The sequence below is a fragment of the Pinus tabuliformis genome, chromosome 1_1 (assembly GCF_031772625.1).
Source record: "Pinus tabuliformis cultivar Carrire ecotype Pingquan chromosome 1_1, CPIR1, whole genome shotgun sequence".
NCBI lineage: Eukaryota > Viridiplantae > Streptophyta > Pinopsida > Pinales > Pinaceae > Pinus > Pinus tabuliformis.
The window spans coordinates 627,616,621-627,641,648 of NC_142297.1; positions in this window are offsets into that span (position 1 = coordinate 627,616,621).

Genomic DNA, 25,028 nt, shown 5'->3' on the forward strand with positions numbered 1-25,028 from the left:
ATGTGTTTTGCGAAGGGTTTCCTTGGTAAAGGGATTATAACATGACACTGATGCGATGAAGGGTTTTGCGAGTTAAACCAACATCGATTATGATAAGGGTAGGGGTGATGGTTTGTGTGGGCACTAACATACCATGCATGTCTGTGAGGATCGAAAGATCTCGATGAAGGGAGAGGATAAAGGGATAGGTTGTGTCATGAATGATCCATGTAGCAGAGGTATATTTAATGGCTTAGCCATCAAGCCTTGAAAATTTGACTCGGCAAGAAGTCGACATCCATGTGATATAACAGATCATTCCGAAAGATGAAAAATCAAACTTTTAGGGGACCCATTGGAAATTTACTGTAAGGGCATGTGACAAGCATGGGTTCCACTTAAACATTATTGCTTTAGAGGGGATAAAGACAAATAACTTCTACTTGCTTATATGATTTTGATAGGCATTCTCCAATGGCAATATTATGGGGTTCATTTACCTTCCTTCACTTGTTTCCCACTTTCAAAAATCCCTTTGGGGCCATCTCTGGTTTGTCCATACCAGTTTAGGTGTGTACCTCAGCTCTTTATTGCTCATCAAGCTTGTTGTAGACATTCTTTCCTTTCACTTTATATGAGAATTTCAGTGCTACATTTATTGATTGAATGGGTTTCAGTCATGGATCATGCCATATTTTTAAACTGCTTAAGCAAGGTTGGGCTTGTTGTGTCAACCAATACTTTGAGCTCAACAACAGTCCTTACTCTAATCGGCTTCCCAAACAACTTGTCCTTCCAAATTGGCACAAGGACTTGACATTCCATTTCTCTTTTAGATAAGTCCTTCCAGTTTCAGGCACAAGGACTAGAGCATAATTATATTTGCCACAGGGTATGAGACAGTGAGCATAGCCCATGAAAGGAGGTTTACTCATGAGTAACAGGTATTGGACCATTTAGTGTAATGGATGCGACCAATGGAGAATGACTGTAAACCTTACAAGCAAGCATAGGCTAGGTCTAAGTGGGATTTATTCAAATGTAGCATTCCTCCATGCTAGTCCAGTTGTAGTTACATATTTTGTTTTGTAAAGATGCCCCTACATGCTCCAGATATCCAAGTTATCAACAGATCTCACACAGTTCCCAACAGATGCTAATGAGGGGTTTCAGTTTGCATTTTATTGTTGATTCTCCAATGCTCATGGGATCATAGAAAGTTTGTTTGATTTGCAGGGAAATGATGGATTGAGGAACAACAGAATCATCAGCAAGTTAATGAGGAAGGGAAAGGCCGAGAATGGTGAATGAGGGAAAATCTGAAAGGTAGAAGAAGACTAGAGGAATACAATCAGTTGGATGAAAAGGAATGTAATTCAAAATAACAGGAGAATAGTCTTGATGGAAAAAAAAAAGAAAGGTCAGGAATACAACTACACTAACAACAAAATGAAATGAACTCTAACCTACTCAGGAGGTAACCACCATGTGATGGCTACTGGAAGTATCTCTTCAAATGCTGGCCATTAAGAGGGAGCTTGTCAATCTCTCCCTGCAACGTTCTCAACCTGTAAGTCCCTTGACCAATTTTTTCAACAACTTGGAATGGGTGTAGCCATAGGTGTTGGAATTTTGTGTGTTTACCCTTTGGTTCACTCAGCTTGTCCCATTTCAGGACTAGCTCCCCCACTTGGAAATATTTATCTCCCACCAGATGATGATCAAACCATTTTTTTATAATCATTTGGTGATTTAAATTCTGGCTCTATCCCTTAATTCCTCCAGCTTCATCAGTTGGTCGATCCTTTCTTGAAGCGGGGCTGAAGGGGTTCCTCTTGAAGCTTGGCAGAGTTGTAAGGATGGAAGGGCAACGTTTGGGGGCAATATGGATTTGGTCCATCTGGTGAAGTAATTAGTTGTTGTCAGTATATACTTATGCTGCTGCGAGGAGTTTGAAGTGATCTTGCCTATGACAACTAGGCCCCATTGCTGGAATGGTCGGTAAATCATGACAGACCTGAGGGGAATAGCGGGCTTTCTTTCCCATCCTGTGGCAGTTTGGAACGCCTTGCATTTGCGAGCCTAGGCATGCGAGTCTCTGAACACTATGGGCCAATAATATCCGGCTCTCAATATTTTGTGGGCAGTGGTCTCTCTACCATAGTGACCACCTGCTAAGCCATCGTTCATTTCTTTCAATACATGGTTGGCATCATCTTTCTCCAAACACCTCAACCAGCTTCCATCATGATTTTTTTTGTACAAGATGTTGTCGGCCAAATGATACAGATTGGATTTCAATATGAGAGCTCTCCTTAACATTGTAAATATTTGGAATATATGGACACAACATAGGAACAAATCTTATTGTCACCCCTATAGCCCTAAGAGTATATCCAAGAATCTACAATCTAGACATACTAATAACTAATGACTTAACAAGAGCCAAAAGGTCCCAACCCCACCAAAATGGATTGTGTCTCATAGGGTGCCTACTTTTCTAGCCTTATCATGATAGCCAACACCCATGAGACTAGATCATCCATTATTACCCGAGACCCCATAACCTAGTTATGACAATAATTTATGACTTAGAAAGATACGAAATTTCACATGGATAGGGGTGCCTATTATAGGAGCTTCATCACAAGGGGAAAACATGTCCATTATAATTGAACTCGAGTGGATGGAATAACAGATCATGGAACCAACCACAGATCATCCATTATTACCCGAGACCCCATAACCTACTTATGAAAATAATTTATGACTTAGCAAGACATGAAATGTCACATGGATAGGAGTGCCTATTCTTTGAGCTTCATCACAAGGGGCCAAACATGTCTCGTATAACTGAACTCGAGTGGATGCAAGAACAAATCATGGAACCAACCACTCAAGCTACCGACCAAACATGAATTCCACTCTTATTTAAGAAACACTAAGTTTATCAAAATTTAATAGTGTCATTAAGAAAAACAAAATCATTATTAACTCTTTATCCCTTTTAAATTTAATGTGTATTTATCTTTTCTGTACAAAATAAAATCCTTAATAAAAAATATAAACTGTGAGGAATCTAGAGAAGTATGTCCAGGTTGTACCAATCCACTTCAATGATTGAAAATTATAACTAAAAATTACTTGCAAAAATGAAAAACTAGGTCATGTCCTAAAATAGGGTGACCATAATCTTGAAGGCTTCATCATCCATGCATTTTGTGACCTCCAAAGTCCCTATCATGATTCATAAAGCTTCCTTAGGGATATGATCAAATAAGTTGTTTAATTTTTTGTCTATGTGATTTGCATCATGTCATTCCCACTTTGTTGTTTCTTTCTTGATTTCCTCTATAATAGCCTCTAAGGAAGGAGCTGTCACTTCTACCTTTGCATTTGTCTAGTCTAAGACTAATTTACAATCTCCAAAATATTACAATTTCTTGATGTTATAGAGATTACATAAATGTAAGAGAGTTCATAGGGTTGCAAACATAGCTCTAGAGTTTGTTCCTCTACTAGGAGAAAAACATATATACGATAAAAGTGATATTTATTGATATAAAGTGTAGCACCGACACCACATGTAGGAGGTTGGCCTGGGGTGGTGCCATCACAGAAACCCAATGGAACTTCATCCATTAATTGTTGGATAATGGGTAGGAATTGTCTTTAGTGCAACTTTTTGGATTCCGGTGGGAGAATCTTACCAAAATGTTTTTGGGGAAATCTTGATTTGCATTATTTAAACTTGTTTTTTTGATTGTATATATGGATTCAACACCCTCAGAAACCACTAGTACAATTCTATTGTGCAAGGCTTAACCATCAAACTTGTGATTTCAATGAATTCCTACTAGATTTTAGAGAAAAAATCCAATAGAAAATCTTTCAAAAGGTCGCACAAAAGACAACTTGTATTGGGTATAGTTTGTTTCTTACTTTTTGTATTAGATTTGAAAAATTTGTTTCTTACTTTTTGTATAGTTTGTATTTTAGTCATGATTAATTTCTCCTAAAAGGTAACACATTTCTCCTAAAAAATAGTGCAATTATGTGCTCACTATACAAATTGTACAAAAGTTCAAAGGAAGACATAATCCACTAATGAATGCTTATTCCCTTTGTATTTATTTATTTTTATTTGATTTTATATTTTCTTTTTAATGAATTAGTTCAAAAATGAGAAATTTTATAGAAATTTTGATTTATAGAAAATTTAAATATGGAAATTTAATTTTATAGTTCAAATCGAGTATAAGGATAGATATGTTAAGAATTTTCAACAATAGAGTCAAAATCCTATTTTCTCTTAAAAATATATTGTTTTTCCTCAATAATAATATATTAAATAATTATGGCACACAATTCTAAATTATTTAAGAAATTTTGAAATACTCAAAATGACTCATTATAAATAAAATCACCACACAAAATTAAATTTTTGACCAATTAATTGTACCCAAACTCATTAGTTCTTGCATTTTATTACTTTAAAATGGAGTCGTTTTTAGTGGGATTTTTTTGAGTGTATATATGGATTCAGCATGGTGAAAAACCACTAAGGAACTTCCATTACCTATGAAACTTGTGATTTCAAATAAACTCCTCTCGTATGTTAGAGAAATTAGACAAAAAAACCCACTAGACAAACTTCCAAAAAATCGCACTAAAAACAACTATAAAATATACTTTCAACTATAAATTTACTTTTACTTTTTATTATTTAAATTATAATTTATTAAATCAAGTAAAATAATCAAAATTGTATATTAATAATAAAATTAACTATTAAATAAAATCACCTTTATTTTAAGTTCTAAAATAATTTAATTATTATTATTATAAAAAAGTTAAGAAAAAAAATAAATTATTATACTTAATATAAACTAATAACCCATGTATTACTAATCCAACTTTTACATTTATTTATTATTATTTAATTGACACTCTACACAACCCTTGCGCCTTTACTCCAAATTTATTTATGACCCGAATTAGGGTTAAAAATAACAAAAATAAATTATTACATTTAAAATAGACTAATAGCCAGACATATATCATTATTAAAATTTAGGTTACATTTATTTATTATTATTTAATTGACACTCTACACAACCTTTGGAACCTCACTCCTTTAACTTTATTTATGGTCCAAATTAGGGTCAAAATTAACAAATTCTCACATGACTTAAACCCCAAAACCCGTTGTGAACATCAAGATTAAATCCATCGTACCTTCACCTTATTTAAAATTAAATAAGGTAATCAAAATTGTATATTGATAATAAAATTAATAAGTAATCAAAATTGTATACTGATAATAAAATTAATTGTAAATAAAATTCCCTTAATTTTATGTTTCAAAATAATTTTATTATTATTATAAAAGTGGAAAAATCAAAATAAATTATTACACTTCATATAAATTAATATAATTTTATTATTAAAAAAAAGCAAAATAAATTATAAACTTAATATAAACTAATATTCCAACATATATCACAATTTAAACTAATAATCCAACTTATATCACTAATTTAAGTTTAACATTTATTTATTATTATTTAATTGATACTCTATACAACCCTTGGACCTTCCCTCTAACTTTATTTAGGGTCCAAATAAAGGTCAAAATTAACCAAAATAAATTATTACATTTAAAATAGACTAATAGCCCAACATATATCACTATTAACCTACATTTATTTATTATTATTTAATTGACACTTACACCCCCGGGGACCTTCACTCCTTTAAATTTATTTATGGTCCAAACTACTACCAAAATTAACAAATTCTCAGGTGACCTGATTTTTGAAATTATGAAGATCACCCTGAAATCGTGGAACAGTACAGATTCCTTCTTGCTGCACCTCCCTCGTTCTTCGTGTGCGCTGCCATTTAAAGGTAAAACAAAGAAGAAAAAGGAGTGATGGCATTCTTTATGTGGAAGGAATCAGGTTTTGGAGTTAGACAGCAGAAAATTGATGACCTTTTTCTGATGTGTAAAACGGTTTCAGTAGCCTTATCTTCAGTTCTGACGTCGCATCTTGATTCTCTTTTTCCAAAGTCCACATACAATGAAAAAAATCATTGAGATGGTAATGGGATAGCAACGATAAGTCGAGTCCAACATATATACAGTGGTTGCATCTATCACGCCAGTGATATATACAGTCATGATATATACACTCTTTCTTCCTACCCTGGATTTAATTCGTCCATTTAAACCCGTCCCAATCTCTGTTGATAAAGCGTACGTTGAATTTTTTTTGCTGTGTAGGTATCTGGGATTTTGTTGGTGTACCTGAACTAGTTTCAAAATAATTTTATTATTATTATAAAAGTGTTAAAACCAAAATAAATTATTACACTTCATATAAATTAATATAATTTTATTATTAAAAAAAATCAAAATAAATTATAAACTTAATATAAACTAATATTCCAACATATATCACAATTTAAACTAATAATCCAACATATATCACTAATTTAAGTTTAACATTTATTTATTATTATTTAATTGATACTCTATACAACCCTTCGACCTTCCCTCTAAATTTATTTAGGATCCAAATAAAGGTCAAAATTAACCCAAATAAATTATTACATTTAAAATAGACTAATAGCCCAACATATATCACTATTAACATACATTTATTTATTGTTATTTAATTGACACTCTACACAGCCCGGGGACCTTCACTCCTTTAAATTTATTTATGGTCCAAATTACGATCAAAATTAACAAATTCTCAGGTGACCTAAACCCCAAATACCCATAGTCATCAAACGAAACCCGTTGTTTGTTTAGTCGGTTATGCAACTCAAGACGAAATCCATTGTAACTTCACCCCATTTTAAACCTATTTATAGTCTAAATTGATCACTGCGCAGATGACCTAAACCCTAAATACCCATCAAACGAAACCCGTTGTTCGTTTTCTTTTCTAACTCACGCGTTTAAATATAAGAGATTTCCTCAAATATCAAAACTCAAATCTGAGTTGCGGTTTATCCTCTGTTCTCTGGTTATTCTGTTCTTCCTTTCCGATCGCGGTAACATAGACAAGGAAGCTCAGCCATTTGCAGTCGAAACAATACGAAATGGAGTACAACAGATATGGTAAGCTCCAACAAGAGGAAGCGGTGGAAGTTCAGGGCAGAGTCACTTCATTGAACACCCTCTCCGTGAAGGTAGGGTTCTTCCCCACCCCCAGCTCTTGCCATCTACTCGTGCAGCTGTTCCCTTACCATATGGATCACTTCGGCATTGATCCATATGGTAAGGGAACAGCTGCACGAGTATGACAATTTTGGACACTTCGGCATTGACATGCTTGGAACGCATTTGGTTGACGGAGGGGCAACACTGTCGCCCTATGGTTTTAGAGAGCCGATCGGAATATCCGTGAGGGAGCCTGAACCATATAGAGAACCCATTGGCATGCCCCTCTGGAATGGAACGGGGGTTATAGAACCGAGATATCGCAGCTATGATCTGGCCAGAAGAGAAAGCACAGGCCTGGGACGGGAACCTTTTGTAAGAGGAGGCCAACATCTGCCAATGCTACAGCGACAGGTTTTTATTCTCTACACTCCCTTTTATATTTTTTATTGTAATGATACTATATATAACCAAGATTGGTAAATTGTTAAATAAGTTTTTCAAAAATCTCAGAGCAAAAAGAACAAGAAGTATAATGCTTAGTAAAACAACTCCACCAAAACTACACTCTATCATTGTAAACCTCTTCTCTATTGAAGCCAATTCCCAGCACAACCACTTAAGCTGTGTGCTACACAGAACTATGAGTCCCATAATTTCACTATGAGATAACCTCTACCTAACCCAATAGGGTTTCATAGAGTCTTAATACAAGGAAAATTCCTAAGATTTAGAAAATTCCTCAGATTTAGACTATGAGTGAGTCTCTACCTAACCTAATAGGATTGCATAGTCCTAATACAAAGAGAATCCCTCAGATTTTGACTATGAGTGAGTGTCTACCTAACACAATAGGAGTGGATGGAGCCCTCTAATACTAATCCCTCAAATTTCCACTATGAGTCAGTCTATAAGTAACACAATAGGGTTGCATAGAGCCCTCTAATACAAAGACAATCCCCTAATGAAAACATTGCTACCATGGTGCCCCATGACAACATGTGACAAGACTCCTTAAATTATTTTCCTTTAGTGAGTAAATAACCATGATGGCACCCACCATTTTTTATCAACTTTGAATGAGATTATACTTAGCATTGTACTTTCCTTAATCAACTTGAATGGTAGGAAACTAGGTGAATCATAAATTCCCAAACAACAACTTTTTTGTTGTCTTAATTTAGTGACCAAATTAGCTTGATAATCTGCAAACTTATTCTTTTCCTACATTACATAGAATCATTCAATCTCACAATTCTTTAACTCCATTAATGTTCTCATAAAGAAAAATTTTCCAATTCTACCAAGGATAGCTTCCAAATTATTAGCCTTGGATCCTGTTTTCGTGTGTTTCATGCTGATGTACAAGTCGATTAAAATAGGTGACTGATAAGATGATAAGAGAATGTTAAGAAAGATGATAAGAAAATGTTAAGAATAAATACCATGTAAAAGTTCTTATGATGATAATATAATGGTAATATTATATGTTTAGGTAAAATGCATAAACCTTTGCATAAATTTATATCTAAGAACTCCTGAATGCTACATTTGTTTCTAAGTTTTAAGACTCCCCAATTGCGTTATTTTTAAATGGTATTTTTAAATAATTTAATAAATAAATTAAAATAACATTGAATTAAAAATATTATTTTAAATTTCAAAAATATTTTTTATTATTTCATATTCATCCATGAAAACTGTTCGTAATATTGACTTTATATATAAGATTTTTTATTTTTATTATTATTAGTTTTATTCTATAGACTTTTTAACTGTTTATTGAAACCATTTCTAATAATTTGGAGCAGATAATTGCAAGAGAAATGCAGGAAACACCTTCCTCTACTGCACGCAGGAAGCGACCGGTACGAAGGATTACACCATCTCCCCAGAGAGACCCCAAGCTCACTCCACCAATGGATTCAGACACAACAGAGGGCAGTTCGTCTTCCTCCTCTACTGATGACGACAGTAATAGGTAGCCAGCCGATTCAGAACCTAAACAAAATTTCTATGTTAAAATAATTTATTTAATGTTTTAAAATAATTTATTTAATGTTTTAAACGGTCGAAATCAAGGTTTGATATAATCATTTTTAATTTAAATTTTAGATTTTTTTTTTTAACTTTTCATTTCGACAGATTAAAGAAAATCAAAATGTATATCGATCTGCATTTTAAAAATATTGACGTAAACTGAGATGGGTATATATTCATGCTTTCATTTAGGGTGTACTGTCGGTATATTATTTTTAAAATATATATAAAATAGATTATGGAGAAATTCGAAGCAAATGTTACCTTAAGAATTTTTTAAACATATAGCAGTCGGTTTTACGAAAGGTATGAGTAATATTCTAATTACTGTTAGATTTAATATGGTCTTTCAGGTTTCACATCAGGAGTTAAATAAGACAAATCAGGAATCGCAGCCTAAGTTTACAGAGAAATCTGAGATTAAAGTGGAAACCAAAGAAAATTATGCAGATTCAAATAAAGTTGAAAGACCTGGGTGGTGCTCACTTTGTGATATTGATTGTGTCACCAAAGAAGTGCTCCACAAATCTCATGCATATGGAAAGAAACACCAGTCTATGATTAGAAAACTAGAAGAAGCCTCAAGAGATCGAAAGAAGTGGCTAGAGTCAGTGGGATGGTGTTCTCTTTGTGAAGTGCATTAGAAAACTAGAAGAAGCCTCAAGAGATCGAAAGAAGTGGCTAGAGTCAGTGGGATGGTGTTCTCTTTGTGAAGTGCATTGTAAAACCATGGAATCTCTCCATACAGAACATCAATTGACAGAAAAACACCAGATGATGTTAGGAAAGCAGCCAAAACCACAAAAAAAAGCAGGATGATTCGCTCCAAGACATTGACAGCTATATTGGAAAAAGAAAACAGCAAGAGGAAGAAGGAAGCATGTCATCGCCAAAGCGTCAAAAGTTGTTAGTTTCCCGTAAAGACTGCAAAATATGTAACAAAGTCTTTAGCAGTCAGATTGAACTTGACTCACATCTTGGAGGTAAGAAACATGCTTCCCAATTGAAAAAGTTTGAAAATTCTGCAGAGCTTTTAGATGTTAATAGTGGCCAGAGTAAGAAATCTGAGAGTCTAGAAGGAAGCATGTCATCCCCAAAATGTCAAAAGTTGTTAGTTTCTAGTACAGAGTGTAAGATATGTAACAGAGCGTTTAGCAGTCAGGTTGTACTTGAATCACATCTTGCAGGTAAGAAACATGCTTCTCAATTGAAAAAGCTTGAAAATTCTGCAGAGCTTTTAGCTGTTAACGGTGGCCAGAGTAAAAAATCTGAGGGAGTAGATGTGCAAGTATCTGAGAATTCTAAATTGGTGATATCAGCCAAGAATGGGCAGGAGGAAAAAGGAAGCATGTCATCCCCGAAACCTGGAATGTTGTTAGTTTCAAGCACATACTGCAAGATATGTAACAAAGTGTTTAGCAGTCAAGCTGTACTTGAATCACATCTTGCAGGTAAGAAACATGCTTCCCAATCGAAAAAGATTGAAAATTCTGCAGACAGAGGTCAAAATAAGAAACCTGTGGGCCTAGATGTGCAAGTATTTGATAATTCTAAATTGGTGATATCAGTTAAGAATGTTGCAAAACCAAGTGGGAAGGATGAAGAAATTACTTTGGAGGCTAAAGATGATCCCGAAATAGTGATGAAAATTGAAAACGATGATAAGAAGGAGATTTCAGAGCCCATTAAAGATGATCAAGAATCAATGGTTAGAAGTCAAAAGCATGCCAGGAGGGAGAGCTCAAAGCCCAATGAAGTTGAAGGTAAGAAAGAAGATACTCTTGGAAGCCGAACAGAAGATGTTACAACCTCTGTGAATATTGAAGTTTGAACAAGTTAATGACAACATTGAAATTTCACAAGCCGGCCAGAATAATATTATAATAAATAAAATAAAAGAAACTTGTAAGCTGATTTCCTCATGCGTTGTAGAGATTTACATACTTTTGACTTTTCTCGAGGTTTCAGGTTTGGTTTGCAGTAAGGACATTTGTAATGTCTAGGATATTTGCTTTTGTTTTCTGGGAGATTAAGTTGATAATATGAGTAGCTGTTTTTGTTTTTGTTTTTGTTTTTGTTTTTGTTTTGGAACATTGAAATTTTTTTGTTTTTATTGAGCAATTTTCTAATTAATATTTTAAAAAGTAAACAGTAATTTTTCTTTTCATAATAAAAATTCAAAACTTAAAATAAAATAAAGATACAAGGAAGAGCATTGAAATAAAGATACAAGGAAGAGCGTTTTCAATGTGTGATTTGAGTTCTTTAGTATTTTATAAATTATATGAATTTTTTTATAATTTGATTTTATATATTATTATTATAATTATAATGAATAATTTTAAATTAATGAATTTTTTTATAATTTGATTTTATATATTATTATTATAATTATAATGAATAATTTTAAATTAATAGTTATATTTAATAGAATTGTTATGTATTGGAAATGAGTTTTTTAGGATGAAAATTATTTTCATTATTTTGATTTGGAGTGAAATTTATTTTTTTCACAATTTAATATTATATGTTTTATATGGAAAAAATTTGTTATAAAAGTTAGCTTTTTAAATGATAATGGAAAAATAAAATATGTAATTTATTGGATTCGATAATATTGAAGAGACCCTGTTTAATGAAGATGCCATTACTTCTAGGTTTTCTATGGTACTAATTGCATTTAATTAAATATTGATACTGTATGTTTTATTGGTTTACTATGCATACTTTTGGATTTACTATTTTCATAGCATAAACTAGTAGGAAATTATTTTGAAAATTGTCGTTAATTATTTAAGAAACAAGTTTCAATCTAGATTAAAGAAAATATGAACTTAAATTTTACCATGGTTCACTGAAGTAGCTTGCATGTTTTTAGTTTAGTTTCTAAATTGGTTGGGTTGGATGAATTTTTGTACAAACTAAAGAAATTGGACTCTTGATTCAACATTCTACACATCATTTAATTTGAAGTAGCTTGCATGTTTTTAGTTTAGTTTCTAAATTGGTTGGGTTGGATGAATTTTTGTACAAACTAAAGAAATTGGACTCTTGATTCAACATTCTACACATCATTTAATTTGCAATAGATAGTTGTTGTTTTTAGTATTTTCTAGAAAACTTCATTGATTGGTTATAGAAGTTTTCTTCTCAAAAATCACCTAGGAATGAGATATGTAATCTATGCAATTTAGAGAAGATTGAAAAGATTGAAGACAACTCATTTTCCCATAATAATATTTTTTTTATACAATTATGAAACAAACATCCCATGAATATACTTTATTAATTAAATCCTAGTTTTATTTGTATTCTCTATCACTCTCTAGATCCCAATACCATGTTGGATTAAAGGATGTTAGAGGACATCATCATCACCATGAGGATTGAGTAGTGTATAAGTAATATCTCTTTCAATGGATATGCATAGGGAAATTCATGTACCATAACATTCTAGTATGATTTAACAAGGATGAATAGTTGACAAGAAGTTAAGGCACTAATAATTCAAGTGATAACATAAGCAATCAATAAATGGTGGAAACAAAGCATGTGTAGTGACATGTGGCTTTGTATTATTCTAGGTTTTGACAACCATATATCGTTTTTATTGAAATTGGGATTACTTGCATATAATTTTGTTAATAGTTAATTTTACATTAGAGTGCTAGTTGCATTGAAGCGGATGACACACTTGATAGATCAATATGCATACAACCACACATCAACAACTTCAAGCTCTTAGTAAAATTAAGTAGAATATCATCATTAATATATAGACATTCTCTCCAATCAAGATGATTATGGCTAACTAAATCATTGGAGATTTTCAAATAATCAACTTCTAAATAATTGGTTGTTTTGTGCATTGATTAACAATTTAAATTGTAACTCTAACTAACTTATTTGTGGAAACATTATCAACATACTTGTAAAAAATAAAATCGAGAAATAAACATGATTTTATATTAAATGAAAAGGAGTACAAAAAGTAGAACACCCTTCAGGTGCTTCAAATACAACTAGGCCAGATGAACGTGGAAGATTCTTCTTAATGAGTATCTATTTTTTTTGATAGTCAAAATGTTGGGGTTCAAGACCAATCCTAGTTGAGAGAGAGCATGTTTTCAATATTTTCAAAGAGGCGATGCACGAAGAAATTGTTCATCATGTATAGACCATTCATCCAGTTATATGTGAAGATTTGTAATTATGCTTTCCTGTGCAAGGTGTAATATGACCTTGATATCCATGAGCTCAACATAATTGTTTTTTGGGTGTTGTGCCCTTGACCAAAATGAGATTTGTGAATTTGTGGATAAATGAAAGATGCCACCAACACCTCCCAATGATGGTGAGCCTTGTGCTTCTCCATTGAATAAATCCCACTATGAGTCAATTTGAATAATGAGCTTAATATGGTGCATGCAAAATTGAAAACTTTGTATGTAGACACCTGAGGGAAAAATGGCCAACCTATGAGAAACAAATTTCATGGCTAGGGGAGGCTTGGTGTAAAGTATAGATTGATTCATCTCTAGCCATAAGCCATAGGATATTGAGAATGTGATTACTTTGATGTTTCTCAGTATTTGAGTGCAACCAAGTGTGAAGATAAGAGTGAATGTCAATCCCCACCCAAATGTAATTTTGATTGGTGAGGCTTCGAGTTTGAGACTAGATCTCATAATAGAAGGGTCAAAGTAAGAAGAGAGGTAGTTGGATATTGAAGGTACAACTGACATATGCTATATCATTGAAAGGGGCATTTATTAATGTATGCAACATCAAAAGTTTGTCTTCTATTGGGAATTTTAATTTCTAGGGAGTTTTCCCTTCATCACATTGATCTTACCATTCTATATAGATCACTCTTTTTTCATATAAATATCTGTATATTTTGATTTATTATGTTGTGTATGTGTTGCATATGTATTTTGTCTATATCTTCTCTAACAAATTGTGTTTAGTGTAATTATCAATATGTATTACAATTAAGTCCATCAAGTAATAATAAAAAAATTCAATGTTTCTTTTTATCTATGCCTCTACAACATACACAACTTCCACTTTTTTGGATTCATGTCCACAATGACCCACCATATGAGAGAACATATCACTATGAATAGGTTGGCTTTTATTATTATATCATATTTTTTGAGATGGATCAACCCCCCATAGATAGAAGGAAGAAAATTCTTGGGTTGATTAATAACACCTTAAGCACGAATAACGAACTAGTATTAGATCATAAAATATGTTGAAAAGTGTAACTATATTAGTTCTTCATAATTGTACTAATGTATTCTATGTAAAAAGCAAAAAAACGAATTACTATTATTTGTTCTTCATGCTTATAGGATTTATTGAGTCAAAGAGTCAAAGTGCTAATTGGACTTCCTGTAAAGAAAAACGAAAAATATTTTTTAGAAAATACAATTTGGATTAATTGACCTTAAGAAGCTAATTACGAATCCTCTCACTCAAAAAATGTGTCTTTTTACATATGAGAACAGTTATACATTGGTATAAGTCCTCCATCAAATGCAAAGAAATTAGGTGTTTCTCTATCATGAATTTTGATATAAAGTGATCCAATGTTTCCTTGGTCTTAATAGTAAAAGTGATGAGAAGATTCATGAAGATAAAGTTCTGAAATGATGCGAGTTTCTTGATGTTAAAATACTAAATTTGATGCAAATTTCCTCAGTGAGTTTTACGTGAAATAACCCATGTAAATTGATGTAGAAATTTCTAAGATGTGCTTGTGTGATTAATGCCACTTTCAAAAGATTATATTGATGGAAAATTTGGAGGGCTTGACTTGGCTACTTGGAGGGATGTAGGAACTATCCCATGGAAAAAAAATCCCTCAAGAGGAAAGCCAAGTCATGAAAATTCTTGCTTTCAATAGCATTATTTGAGACTCTTCACCCTAGACAAAGGTACAAGCTTCCCTCCACACCATTTCAACCTCCCAAATCTTCGACCTCTTTCCAGTAACATCAACTAGGTGGCATATTTTGGCATCAAGAAGATTCTGACATTAGTGACACTTTGAAGACTTTGATCTCCCAAACTAGGGAACGAAACAGAGAGAGAGAGAGAGGCACGAAAAGTTTGATTTTCTTCTTCTCCTTAGACTTCCCAAACTCGTACTTCCTTCATCTTCTGTAGACCCACTTCATCTTACTTCACACTTGTCCACGTACTCATGAGATATAGAAACAACTTGAGATGTGATGCTCCAAATGACGTTGACTTGCTAGTATTTATAGGCTCCATGTGTGTTGGATAATGTCCTTAGTCCAACTTGATCTCTTTTAGGCTGACTTGGTGTGGAAGATACATAAATCATATTTGACTCAATACTTAACCTTTTTATATGATTCAAAAGCCCAAGAAGGGTCTATTTGAAAATATAATGACTTTATTGAGTCAGAATAAATCCTAGAATTCCTATATGGGCACTTTGAAACCCATTCTTTAATAAGTCACAATAATAACAATATTTTCTTTTCTTTATTCTTTTGACATGTACATTATGACGACTAAAATACATTAAGTGAAGAATGAACGTAGTTACAATTTCCAACGCTCCCTCTTAATTAGGGAGGTATTCATCATATACAAATATAATAGAAGATCTCAAACTATTTGAACATTGACGAACTTTAGGCAACACGATATGATGGAATAGGTTCCCGACTATGGAAATCTACCTATTGGTCTCTCAACAATTTCGATGCCGCAATGCCACAGACTAGATTCCTGACTAGGGAAATCTATCCAAGTTGGAATAAGGAGGACTCAAGATTTCATACCTTGTAGGTACCATTAGGATTACTTTCTAACCATCAACCCAAGGACCTAGGTGCATATCCATTGTCAAGTCTCTACAACCCATGCTACACTCCCTATTTAGGGATGTAGACATCAACACAAAGTGTCGGCCATATGTCCTCCCAGGAAATGCTTCACTCAGAAAGCCTCAATATATCTCTTCCATTTGCTTATCATCAATACATTCAACAATGTCTATCAAAGCCAAGAAGTTTCTCAAATACTCAAACTTATCATTAGGAAGAGCCTTTATTAGTATGTATGCTACATGTTCATCTATCTAGACATACTCCAAACTCACACTTCCATCTTGTACCAGGTTCCTAATAACATGGAACCTATTGTTAATATGCTTTGTTCTAGAATGAAACACAGGATCTCCAAACATCTTTATAAAAGTTTGATTGTAACAATTAATCACAGTAGGACCTAGAGACTTCTCGAACAAATATTTCAGAAGCTTCCTTAACCAAACAACCTCCTTTCCTACTTTAAATGCAACCACATATTCTGCCTTGATATTACTCAACACAATGGGATATTGCTTCCTACTCATCCAAGTGAGAGGTGGGGCGATGTGAAGTAATAGTCCCACGAGTGTAGAAATTTGGGCAGGGTACATTGAGAAGTTTTGTCTCATGGATCATTACCTTTCTACAAGATCCCATAGTACATAGTAGCAAGATGGATCAATGGCAATCGATGAAGTCAGATATTAGAGTGATGGAGGCAGAGGCTAGCAAGAGTAAGATACTGAAGAGCACAGAGCAAAGGCAAAGCTAGTAGAAATCAGAGCCTCTGGTGAGAGATGCATCATATTGATTCAGTTTGGATGTTTCTTTTGTTTCAGAAGTTGCAATAGCAAGAACACTGGAGATAAGTGTTGCAAGCAGAACACTCCACATGTATACACCCTAGATAGAGTTGAATTCCTTTCTTGTTGATAGGTAGTTTTGTAAATAGCGAAAATAAATGTTAGAAATAACATGAAGAAAATTCTAATTTAATTTTTCCTTGAATTAAATTTTGAACTAATTTGTAATTCTATTCTCATATCAGCTTGTAGTAGCTAACTAAGTTATGTTGACTTAGATGGCTTAGTAAATCAGAGTTGGAACTCTATCTAGAGTCATGTAGAGTGATCCCTAAATTTTAGGGGTCCGGGTTGAGTTCTTTTGAGTTGTAATTAGATAACTTAGTGTAACTGAGTTATAGTCACTTAAACTAGTTCTAATGTTGGAGGAACTAGGGGCTTCGTAGGAGGTAGAATTAGCGAAGTGTTAGCTTAAGCCGGCTTGTGAGGCAAAGAGTTAGATTTTACTAGTGTAGGAATTGTTCACGAGGAATAAGCATTATATTTTATTCTTAGATATTTTGGTTAATGAAATATAGATAGTGGGGTTTTTTAGCAGTTTCTTTCTGTAGAGAAATATTTTGTTATGTATGATTGATATTCTTCCTTTTCTTCTTATTCTTTTCATCGACCAATTTTGGTTTCCATTGAAAAGTAGAGTAGATTATTTTCTTGTGTTTTAGCAAATCACATAAGCAGTTGAATCTACAAAAAACTACAATTTCTTTCTTCAAAACCTCTTGATGCGTAGCTTCCTTGAATATAGATGGTTCGAATTCAATAAATTTCATCATATATGGAGCATAAATAGAATATATCTCTGGTCTCTTTCTTTCCTTGAAGGTTCCTTTCACAACTTTATGTACTTCAACATCTTCTAATTTTGCTTTTAACCAGATTAGCATTTTCCTTGTGGTTGGAATGACCACCAATTGAATAGGTTGACTTGGTCCTTCTTTGAGATTTGTAGTAGAGTTTTCATGATGAACTTCTTCTTCAAATATGGGAACTTCTTCATCATCAAAATCAACAGGAATACCTTTCGATTTCTTGTATGCTTGATTGTCATCAATTATGAAATCCTTGCTTACTTCAATATATATTCCTTCCTTAACGTAGATTCTATATGCTTTTTAAGAGAGCCTATATCCAATGAATATTCCCTTGATACTTGTAAAATCCAACTTCATTCACTTGTTTTTCGAAAAATGGATATATGTCGGACTTCCAAAAATTCATAAGTGATCCACACTCAGCTTCTTTCCAGTGAATACTTCTTCAGGTGTTGTATTATCAAGACTCTTATGAGGAATTCTATTTTGAATGTATACGACTGTTAGTGTTGCTTCTCCCCATAAGAATTTTGGTAGGTCTTGATCAAGGAGAATAATTTGAATTCCTTCTTCAATTGACCTATTATTCCTTTCAACCAGTCCATTTTGTTCGGGATAATAGGGAAACATGATCTCCCTCTTAATACCAACTCTCTTAGAGGATGCAATCAATTCATTAGAAGTTTCTTCCCCACCATTGTCAAACCTCATATTTTTTTATCTTTCTTTCAGTTAGGGTTTCCACTTTAGCCCTAAACTCCTTGAACTTATTAAATACTTCATTTTTTTTTGAGGAGTTAGAGCCATGTCTTTCTAGAATGGTCATCAATGAATGTCACATATTGGAGATGACCTCCAAGTGATTTGTTAGACATGGGTCCACACATATCAAAATGGATGAGGTTTAATATCTGTTTAGACCTAGAGTCACTATTATGAAATGTATTTCTTGTACATTTTCCAAAAGAGCATCCATTGCATAGACCTTCATGATCCAACTTCATATTAGGAATACCATGAATGATTTGACTAAGAGTAGGGATGACCTTATATTGTAGATTACCATACCTCCTATGCCACATCCGAATGGGACCTATTTCCATACGAACTAAAGCTTGGCGAGGTTTGTGTAATGAGTCTATAAGGACTCCCTTCACGAACTCCAATAACCCTAGCTTTATCAATGCTAGAGTCCTTTCACCAAACCAATGATTTTCCATCAACAAATAGAAATAAAAAGAAAATTCTTTTTCAAACCTAGAACATATAGAATTCTATTGAAGTGCAACTTCGATCCATCATCTAGCTTCAGCGATGTTGATCCTAGGCCTGTAACATCATAGCTCTTGTTTCCACCCAATTCCGCTACATGAGAAGATGGCTTCTTTGATAGTGTATGAATTTGTTTACTTTCTTCTCTAATGTGTCTTGATTCTCCTCTATTAGTGATCCATGCATTCTCATCATTAAGAGAACTTGTAAGAGCATCCAAGGATCCTCGACTTTTAACCTTGTTGAATAAGTAGTAGATGACCTTCTTGATCCAAATTCCAGCAGTTTTGATACCTACTCTTATGTAGTTCCTCAAAAAGGGATAATCCACACCAATAAAGTGATGTCAGACTCTTCCTCACCTTAGCTCTAATACCATGTTGGAAAATCAAATAAGTTATATTAGGGTTTGATTCTCCTTTCTTGATCATTGCTTGTGAGTGTGTTATACTATTTTTACATCTTTATTATATTATATTTCATCAAGAAATTACCATATTATGTGTGTATGAATATCACAAAAAAAAAGACAGAAGATGTAGGCACTATCCAAGGGAAAGACCCCTATCGAGGGGAAAACCTAGTCAAGAAAATTGTTACTTTAAATAGTATTCTTTGAGACTCTTCACCCTAGACAAAGACCAAGCTTTCCCTCCACACCAGGTCAAGCTCCCACATCTTCGACCTCTTTCCGACAACTTTGACTAGTTAGTAGCTTTCAGCATCAGGCAACTTTTGACATTAATGAAACTTGGAATACTTTGATCTCCCAAAATAGGGCATGAATAGAGAGAGAGAGAGAGAGAGAGGTGTTACACAGTAATTTATCACTGCCTTCCTGTCAGTCACCCTGCTGTGCCCAGAACTCACAATCACAAAGTGTTTGATCCCTGAACTGGCTCAAAACCCCCTTTTTCCAAAGTTTCCTTCATCAGCGCGTCTGTTTCTAAAATAACCGCGATGACAGGCGCTTCCCAGTGTATTCTGTGCGCTGCCATCGCGGAAGAACATCACTTTTCCGCGATGGCCTACAGCGCGCCTTTCCCGTGTTCTTCCGCGCTGACATGACCTCTTCAGTTATTGATATGCGCTGCCAGCGCGGCAGTTTCCCTATAATCCGCGCTGATCCAGTTTAGGCGAATTTGTTCAAACAACCAACCTTCCAGATCACTCCAGGCCTGGTTGTTAGCTTTGTGAATGTCGCCTCCCTTCTATGGCATGTCTGTTCGACTCTTTGCAACAGCTCCCCTTGAAGATAAGCTCATCCTTCCACCTTTTTAGGAGACTCCTTCTCCTATATAAACTCTCACCATTACCATGAGCAGCTAGTTGGAACTAGTTAGACTTAGCTGTGAATAGCTTGGATTGTACAGAGCTTGTAGTGCTCAGATTGCTGCTATAGGTTTGGTGTGCTAGGTGTGGAAGTGATTGATTGCTTGGGGAAGGTTGTTTGTGACATTTGTGTGAGAGAGAGAGAGTTATTTGTCTTGGGAGAACCATCCTCAAAGGTGAATGCTTGAGATACATGCTGACTGATCCCTCTGGAGAAGGTTATCGACGTCAGAACATTTGGTTGTACTCTTCTCTTTTCTGATTAATAATAGATGACTGCTATTATTGTTCCATTCTCGTTTGTCTATGCAATGGGTAAATGTGAATTATGTCTTTTCTGACTGACATATGGTTACTTTACTAGATTTCACGCTTGCGTTTGCTCTCTCTTCGTGTGTGCAGGTGTTCGTTCGCGGGGATCGCGGAGGACTGTGACCAGCCGAAGCGAAGGAACGAAGGCAACATCTCTTCGACAAACGACAGCGCAGGAATCCAAGTAGGTGCTCTTTACTTCTTGTTTAATTGTAACTAGGAACATGCGTGGCAGCATTGTGTGATTGTTGCTAGACCCCTATTGGGCTAGTAGGGATCGCCTCTATCCGTAGAGGGGATTTACCTCTCCAACAATTTGGCGACTCCGCTGGGGATCTGCCTTATTGTCTCTTGAGTCCGCTTTTGTGTTTGGTTTTGATTGACCTCTTTCCGAGTTTTTGGGATTGTCTTTGTGGCTTCTGAACTTCCTGGGTGTTTCTGGGAAGCCTTTTTATTGTTGAAAAGCCCCTGCCTGTGGTTTTGGAAGTTTTTATTTTGGCTTTCCTTGTTTTTTGCCCTCAGCGCGTTTTATTTTGGAACAGTCGCGCTGACAGCGCGACCCCGTTCTTTGGTTTTCTCTTCATCGCGCCTGTACGTCTAACAGCCGCGCTGACCTCGTTTTCAAGGGCAGCGCGCTTTATTCGTGTTCTTCCGCGCTGACATCGCGCCCCCTCTTCTTTGTGCCCTCTGTCATCGCGTCTGTGTGTTTAAATTCCGCGCTGACCTCGTTTTTTCGAGACAGCGCGCTTTTTCCCTGTCTTTCCGCGCTGACAGCGCAAAGTTGCTGAAGGGCTCCCCCTATCAGCGCCAAGTTGCTGAAGGCTACCCGCGCTGAGCCTGAAAAACTCATTTTTCACCAAATTAGCCTCCTGAACCTCTTGCAGTGACTGTCCCTTCTTCTCCTCATCTGTCTTATGACTGGTTTTTCACTGTCTGAGCCTTGAATTGTTTGATTACGGAGCTTAGCTTTACAGGGTTTCGTTTTTTCTCAGTTTAAGTTTGCAAACACCTTCCCGTCTCTTGCTTTCGCTGCTTGGTCTGTGCTTCCATCATCGCTTTCGCAATTACTAAATTGTGTTGAGTCTCTAATCGACTGGTCCTAACTTTGGTCCATCGGATGTTTGCCTTTCTCTCTTGATTTCGCACTCTGAACCCTAGGACATCTAGTGGCCGTGTGTGTGTCAAGCCTACCGTTAGGATCTCTGTTTGCTTGATTGACCAGCTCGTTCAAGGCTTGTTTTCGCATTGGTTTAGTGATTGTTAGAGTGTTTTGTATTGTGTTTCCAAGTGGTCTTTTTCGCTTCCTCCTTGCTTGCGATCCTTGCTTGCAGAGCTTAGATCACATGGCTCGTGCATTGCTTTGTCTCTTTTGATTTCAAAACTTTGGTTGAATGTTTTGGGAACTTTGTGTGCTCTCATTGAGTAGTTTACTTGGTGTTCAGGTTCCTCCAAATTCCTTTAGATGCTTTATGTCATTGAAAAGAAATCGAATTGGTAGCTTGTTTTAAAATTTCGAAAAGGAAAAGAACATTTCGTTGGCTTGCATTTTCAAAAGAAAAGTTTCCTTTCCTTGCCTTAGTTGCATTTAGCTACTTGTTTGTTTGTTTCGTTTGAAATCCTTTGCTCTCTCATAGCTAGAAATTCATCGAACGAAACGGAATTCTTTTGCATATAGATTGCATCTAAGTAATTGTGAGCGAACATACGATAGAGCTTGAAATCGAAACTTAATCTCAAGATCAACTATAAAATGAACCAAATGAATCTAAAAACGCATTGGAACTAAACGCAAATATTTAGAGGTCTAGGTTAGAGACGTGTTCCGGCGTCTTAAAACATAGTCACTGTTGTTTCACATTAGGTTGGGTGATTCCTCCTTCTGTGACTCGATAGTGGTCTAATACGGACTGCGCTCCCACGTACCGTCGAGTATATAGGGAGACCCCACTAGGCTTTTATCCTTTATCCATAGGAAGCCGAGTCGGCCGCCCTACGATTCGCAATGCAGTGAACACAGCATTCACGAAGATTGACCACCCGTACCCTAAAAAGTATTCTGTGGTTTTGCGAAGAGTTTGGCACACCCTCTACCTAGAGTTCCAGAGCAGTCACTTTTGATCCTTTTCGGACTCCCTAAACGAAAAGGTGCCTGTGAGCGTCTTGTCACTTCATGCTCATTAAACATTCGAAGGAGACTGGAGTCATCTTTTCGTCCTTTTCTCGACTCCTGAAACATGAAAAGGTCAAGTTTGGTTCTTGTGTCTTAAAATTCATTTGGCCACGATAACATCACCCAGTTAGATCTTGTGTGCGTTGGCTTGAGTAGGTTTCGTTTTCGTCTACTATGGCAACTTTTCCAGGATTCACCAACCCAGGGTCCCCCTCTGAAGGGAATCCAGGACAATTCCCTCCTCTTGGGAATGTTGGTGCTCCGTATATGGCAACGTTGTCCCTACCAGGGTTAACTGTCGGGTTGCCTGTGTGGTTGTTTTCAACCTCTTTGGTCTCTACCGTATCGGTTGTTAGTCCATCAGTCCCTCCACCTGAACAACGTCATGTTGATCCAAAGGTGGATCTCTCCCCTTCGACACCTTCTTCTACGTCCTCATCGTCTACTTCGCCTGGTGAAAGTCTTGATTCGCATAACCAGGTGACTAAGAAGAAGAAGAGGAAGACCAAGAAGAAGAAGTCCCCTAAGGGAGAGCTTACACACACAGTTCCCCCCTCAAGTCCAGCTATCCCCTCCGGTATACCTGAAGTCGAGTCACCTTTTGCTCCTCCGCGGAAGGTCAAGTTTCCTTGTCGATTGTGCAAGGAGGACCATCTCCTTCGTGATTGCCCTGGCATTCCCAGGGTATTACAAGTTTGGTCTCATGATCCGGCCCGCCCTCCATCGTCCACTGATGATCATGGGGATGCTACCCCATCAGCTGGGAATGGTAAGGAGAAAGGGAAGTTTCGAATCCCCTGTCGACTTTGTGAAGGCAAACATCCCCTTCACCTTTGTCCACTCATGGATAAAGCCTCTGCTGTGTTGGAAAGTCTTGCTGCTCCTCTGAATCCACTTCCCGCTGGTTATCAGCGTCTTTCTACAGCTGTAGATCGCGCCCCTGTTGACAAAGAGATCACTTCAGATCCTCCTTTTGTCCAGGCCCCTCTTCCCGAACCTGGTTGTCCCCAGCCTGTTCCAGACCCGTCGTTGGTCGGAAAGGGTGTTGATTCGAGTTCACCTCCTCTCAACCACTCTGTTTCGGAAGAGCAAAGTTCTCATGTTCTTCTCGTCTCCTCGGATTCCCCTGAGCTTGATAAAGGTTCTCCTGAAACCTCTCCGGAGAGTTTAGATTCGGTTCTTTCCGAGCAGGGGGGCAACCATATGGTTCCCCCACCAAATAGTTCGGTCATCTCCTTTGACTGGAGTCGTTTGACTGCCCCTCCCTTTCCGTCCCATGTGCCTTTCTGGGTCACCGCCTATGCTTGCAATAAGGCGCTGCCCGGCACTGTGTTAGACGAAGGAGCATCGGTTAGTCTAATGCCCGTTACTACTTGGCGAGCTTTGGGTTCCCCATCGCTTGTACCTGTCGCACCGCATCTCACCGCGTTTGACGGAGGAACGAGTCAGCCTTTAGGGATCCTCCCGAAGTTTCCTATTACTTTGGGGGGAAAGACTGTCTATATAGACGTCTCAGTTACCCAAGGTTCTCTAGACTTCAGTCTTCTCCTTGGTCGTGATTATGTGTATGCCATGGGAGCCCTTGTTTCTTCACTTTTCCGTGTGGTCTGCTTTCCACACGACGGAAGAATCATGACATTCGATCAATTATCGTTCGTTCGTCCACAAGCCCCTCCCGCGCATTCATCCTTCCCTCCTGGCTTTCATCCACAAGTGGCCTCTGCCTCGCCGCAAATCAACTATGTGGCCACCCACCCCGTGCCCGTACCCAGTGATGACACCATCGTGCATAGTGTCCTGGGGGCATTAGGTCCTGATTTCCAAGATGTTGGCCTCCCCTCCGGAGCCACTTTCTTGGGGGCCTCCACTTCCCGTTCATTATGATGAAGTCTGTCTGGAGCACAGTTCCTTGTCTTGTGTCAAGCTCGTTAAAAAATGAAACACGGCGGCCCGAGGATAGTTTTGATCTTGTGGCGACCTCGTTAAAAAACGAAACAAGGTGGCGGAGCATAGTTCTTTTCCTATGTCAAGCTCCCTAAAAAATGAAATAGGGTCTGATGGAGCATAGTTCCTGATCTTGTGTCAAGCTCCTTAAAAAATGAAACACGGGTTATGAGGATAGTTCTTTTACTGTGTCAACCTCATTAAAAAATGAAACACCTCCCTTTCCAAATCGAGTCTTTTGATTAAGATCTCGTAAAATACAAGTCGAGTCTTTCA